The sequence below is a fragment of the Gymnoscopelus braueri genome (genome assembly GCF_963280865.1).
Source record: "Gymnoscopelus braueri genome assembly, chromosome: 23".
NCBI lineage: Eukaryota > Metazoa > Chordata > Actinopteri > Myctophiformes > Myctophidae > Gymnoscopelus > Gymnoscopelus braueri.
Window position 1 is genome coordinate 656,376 of NC_137625.1, and position 5,000 is coordinate 661,375.

Below are 5,000 nucleotides of genomic sequence, written 5' to 3' on the forward strand. Positions count from 1 at the left end.
TCCAGGGGGTCCCCAGCTAAATGAGGAAAAACACTTCAGCCTTATTACATGTTTTGGCTGTTCAAATATAGCAGATCTACAAGCGCCCAATGTGTTGCCTTGCAACAAGTTTTAAGCTTGTAGATCTGTTATTTAAAATAAATTAAGTTATGTGGGTCCCTGGTACAACACCTTGTCATATGGGGGTCCCTGGTACAACACCTTGTCATATGGGGGTCCCTGGTACAACACCTTGTCATATGGGGGTCCCTGGTACAACACCTTATCATATGGGGGTCCCTGGTACAACACCTTATCATATGGGGGTCCCTGGTACAACACCTTATCATATGGGGGTCCCTGGTACAACAACACTGACCACTGACACAACTGACAAAACACTTTGTTAACACGCTGAGGAAGGCTTGCCACCATACAGAACGTTATTAATTAAAAAGTACCAGAAGGATTATTTTTTTAACTGTCTTGATTGAGGGGGCGTCGGCAGTGGCGTGCACAGACATTTTGAGGGGCAGCAGGTGCTCAAGTAAAAAAAAAAGGGCACCTTGTGCGGCGCGCGGTACCGCCGGCTGCCTTAGTAGTGTGATATTTATTACAGGCACATCTTGTACGTCATAATTGCATATGCATTTGTTTCAATAGCCATATGCTGTGTGATGCAGATGTGTAAACTAAAAAAGGGCACTTCTGGTCCAGAGGGCAAAGGGCAGGTGCTCTAGCACCACCTAGAGGCTATCTGTGCACGTGCCTGGGCGTCGGCCTCCTACTCCTTTATGATTTGATCAGACGTAGCAAAACAACATGGAGTCCAGCCTGTTCAGTTCACTGCTTTGCTGTCGTCTAAATGGTTGAACGTACCAACGCGGTAACATTTGTATCATAATGGGTGTGTCTAAAGCTACACTCTCTTACGCTACTTCAACCAGGTTGCATAACAGATAGTATGTGAAAATGTTCTGGTCCTTTTAGCTGGTAATTGTATAGTTTTAATAACTCTGTTAACATGAACCCACTTGTCATCACAACTTACAACCTTACAAAATACATGATACATAAATGGCATGAGCCTTATTTTTTTAAATAGTGAAAATAGCCGATCTTGTGACGCTTTGTGAGCTTATAGATCTGCAGTTTGAACTGTTTTCTGTAAGGCAATGCATTGATATTAAAACAGAAAAAGTCCTTTTGAATACGTAACTACGTTTCAAAGCAGAGACCTGCAGAGACGGAGTCTGCAGAGACACAAGGCAGAGGATGTGGTCAGGTTGAAGCTTTCACATCGTCACATGATCTACAGCCTTCTCTGTCTTCATTTATGTTATTTTTTAACATAGATTTCTCTACGATATCCTTTGCTGTAGCATTTATTTAAAAAAATTGCTGTATCTTAAAATAAGTTAATGCTGCCATCAGACGATCGCTGTGCCGTGAAAAAAAAAAGGAAAAAAAAGAACCGTGCCCACGGGCCCACAGTGACATGTCAGCCCTCGTCACAACATCCTTGTCACCAGACCAACCCTGGTGTCAAAACTCTAACGCAACAATAACCTCCATACCAGCAGAACAGAGGGAATTATTAAAGAACATAATATATAAAGATACTTACTCTACATTTATCACACCACACCACATCTGCGTCGTCTCACTCCTTCTCTGTTCCGTCTCAAGATGGAGTCTCAACGTTCATTTCCTGTATGTGCCGTGTTTCAAAATGGAGGCTGTAGAGTGTCAGTGCATAGAGAGAGAGACAGACAGGAAGTGGGGGGAGGTAATAACCACAAAGCAGAAGTTACATATTGTCGTTGTCAGGCAGAAACCTTGTATCTTCATATTCCATCATTTTATGTCATTTCCCCCCATAAAGTAGACTAATGTCATGTCATAAAGTAGACTAATGTCATGTCATAAAGTAGACTAATGTCATGCTCATCTGCTAAAATAAATACATATTTTTTCACCTGAAGACGGAGTGCCTGTGCCTCAGTATTTATTCCCTAGTCTGCCTCACCACAACCGGCACTTTGGTTTCCTTTGCTTCTAGGCGAACGTCACATTTTATAAATTGGTGAAAATAGCAGATCCACAAGCTCACAATGCACAGCCATGTGATGCGTAGCTAGCTTGTAGCTATTTTTGACATATTTTTAAGTATGATTTTTGCTTTACCTTTTGCATGCCAACAATGGGTTTGCCAAGTTAAGCGTGTGTGTTGTATAAATACATAAAGTATTAACAACAGCTTGTGAGTTAATAATAAAAATAATATTTAATATCATATTTTAAAACATTTCGGAAAAGTAAAGCCTGCCTGACGACAACCACATGACAGCATGAGCACACACACACACACACACACACACACACAAACACACACACACACACACACACACACACACACACACACACACACACACACACACACACACACACACACACACACACACACACACACACACACACACACACACACACACACACACACACGCCTGCCATCTAACTGAGGTTACGACAATGTGTTTCCTGTCAATTCAACCGTCTGTCTGTCTGTCTGTCTGCTCACTCTGTCTCAGAAACCTGCCTACCAGTGACATCATCGGTTTGGTCATTTCAAACAGGATTTTTTGTGACAACAATGTAGTAACATTTTGAAGGCCTTTTACTTGCAACAGAATACCTTTTCTGTGGTATTGTTACTTTTACACCTCACACCTTTTACACTCATTCAGCCACATAAAAAAATGTTCAGAACCCAAGATATCATGATTTGAAAATGTGCTCCATTCACTCTCTGTTTAACTTCTTACTGAAAAAGGCTGCATTTATTTTTTTACAATGCATTTTTGGCTCTGGCACTGGGACAACACAGCCAGAAATAAGTCTGGCACTGAATGAGTTAAGTAAAATATCTGAGTACTTCTTCCACCACTGGAAACACGTATGACGGAAGTCCCGCCCCGATAGACCCTCTGCTTCAGGTCGTCAGTGGTGTAAAGTAACTAAGTACATGTACTCAAATACTGTACTTAAGTACAATTTTGAGGTATTTTTTACTTTACTGGAGTATTTCCAATTTTCAGTACTTTTACTTCTACTCCACTACATCTCAGAAGCAAATATTGCACTTTTACTCCACTACAATTATTTGAAAACTTTAGTTACTAGTTACTTTGCAATTCAAATTCAATTATTATATCATAAAACGTGCATTAACCACTTTAGCCCTATTTTATACCTAGGCTATTTGAAAATAGCAGATCTACAAGCTCACAACGCGTCGTGATGCGACGCGTTGTGAGCTTGTAGATCTGCTATTTTCAAATATTTTAGTACTTTTACTTTTGGTACTTTAAGTACATTTTGATACCATTACTTTTGTACTTTCACTCAAGTAACATTTTGAATTCCGGACTTTTACTTGTAACAGAGTACTTCTACATTGCAGTATTGATACTTTTACTTAAGTAAAATATCTAAGTACTTTTTCCACCACTGCAGGTCGTGACCTTTAGGCTTTTCTCTTTGCAGAGTAAGGCTGTGAACGAGGCTAACCCATCTAGCCCGGTTCCTCATCTCATAACCAGGTCACTAGCCCTGTTCCTCATCTCATAACCAGGTCACTAGCCCGGTTCCTCATCTCATAACCAGGCCACTAGCCCGGTTCCTCATCTCATAACCAGGTCACTAGCCCGGTTCCTCATCTCATAACCAGGTCACTAGCCCGGTTCCTCATCTCATAACCAGGTCACTAGCCCGGTTCCTCATCTCATAACCAGGTCACTAGCCCGGTTCCTCATCTCATAACCAGGTCACTAGCCTGGTTCCTCATCTCATAACCAGGTCACTAGCCCGGTTCCTCATCTCATAACCAGGTCACTAGCCCGGTTCCTCATCTCATAACCAGGTCACTAGCCTGGTTCCTCATCTCATAACCAGGTCACTAGCCTGGTTCCTCATCTCATAACCAGGCCACTAGCCCGGTTCCTCATCTCATAACCAGGTCACTAGCCTGGTTCCTCATCTCATAACCAGGTCACTAGCCTGGTTCCTCATCTCATAACCAGGTCACTAGCCCGGTTCCTCATCTCATAACCAGGTCACTAGCCCGGTTCCTCATCTCATAACCAGGTCACTAGCCTGGTTCCTCATCTCATAACCAGGTCACTAGCCCGGTTCCTCATCTCATAACCAGGTCACTAGCCTGGTTCCTCATCTCATAACCAGGTCACTAGCCCGGTTCCTCATCTCATAACCAGGCCAGCCTGGTTGATCAGCACCATTCAGCGTGGTTACAACCGGACCGGGCTGAGGTGGAAACACCAGCAGAGTTCTCTACCGTGCCGAACGGAACCATACCGTACTGTACCGCGCTCAAAACCCTATTGGAAAGGCACCTATACACCGTTCCAGGCCAACCTACCCACATATCTCTCTCTCACACACACACACACACACACACACACACACACACACACATTAAATCAAATAAAAACACGCACAATTAATTAATTGCCAGTCACATCAATGACAGTAATATCTGCCTGATTTAAACTAAAATAAATCTTTAATTTTTTCACATTTAATGTAAATTATTTTCACATTTAATGTAAATTATTTTCACATTTAATATAAATGTGCTTAAATTGACAGGTTGTAACGACGGGTCGCCAGACCTAACTAATATTCAAACACAGCTCTGCATAGGTATTGTAAAGGTAAATAAAGACACCGATTGAAACAAATGCATTTATTGAAGTTATGGGGTGATGCAGCGAGGACGCTGAGCTGTCTGTGTGTTTCACTGTGAAGGTGTGGAGGTGATGGCAGTCTGACACTGAATTTTCGATAGACGCTTCAAACCGGAAACTAGATCTACATGGAACCACTGCTTCGGTGCGGAAAAAAAATCACGTCCAAAGCAGCAACTGGTTCATTTCCTCAAACTGGTCTGAGACCATGAGTTTCCACGGATCGGCTGCCGTCCTTAATGATAATAAATCCCA

General features: G+C 42.3%; 1 protein-coding gene across 5 annotated transcripts in view; it reads right to left on the reverse strand.

Moving 5' to 3' along the window:
* The window catches only part of LOC308079287 (uncharacterized protein), a 49,912-nt gene extending 47,888 nt beyond the window's left edge, over window positions 1–2,024 (reverse strand). For 4 of the 5 annotated variants that reach the window (XM_080420692.1, XM_080420693.1, XM_080420691.1 and 1 more), the window contains exon 1: window positions 1,607–1,638. The gene's annotated coding sequence lies outside the window, so the exon portion shown is untranslated. Of the gene's footprint in view, window positions 1–1,606; window positions 1,719–1,958 lie in introns of those variants that run through there. The other variant, XM_080420690.1, reaches the window with a different exon arrangement.
* Between the last annotated feature and the right edge of the window lie 2,976 nt (window positions 2,025–5,000).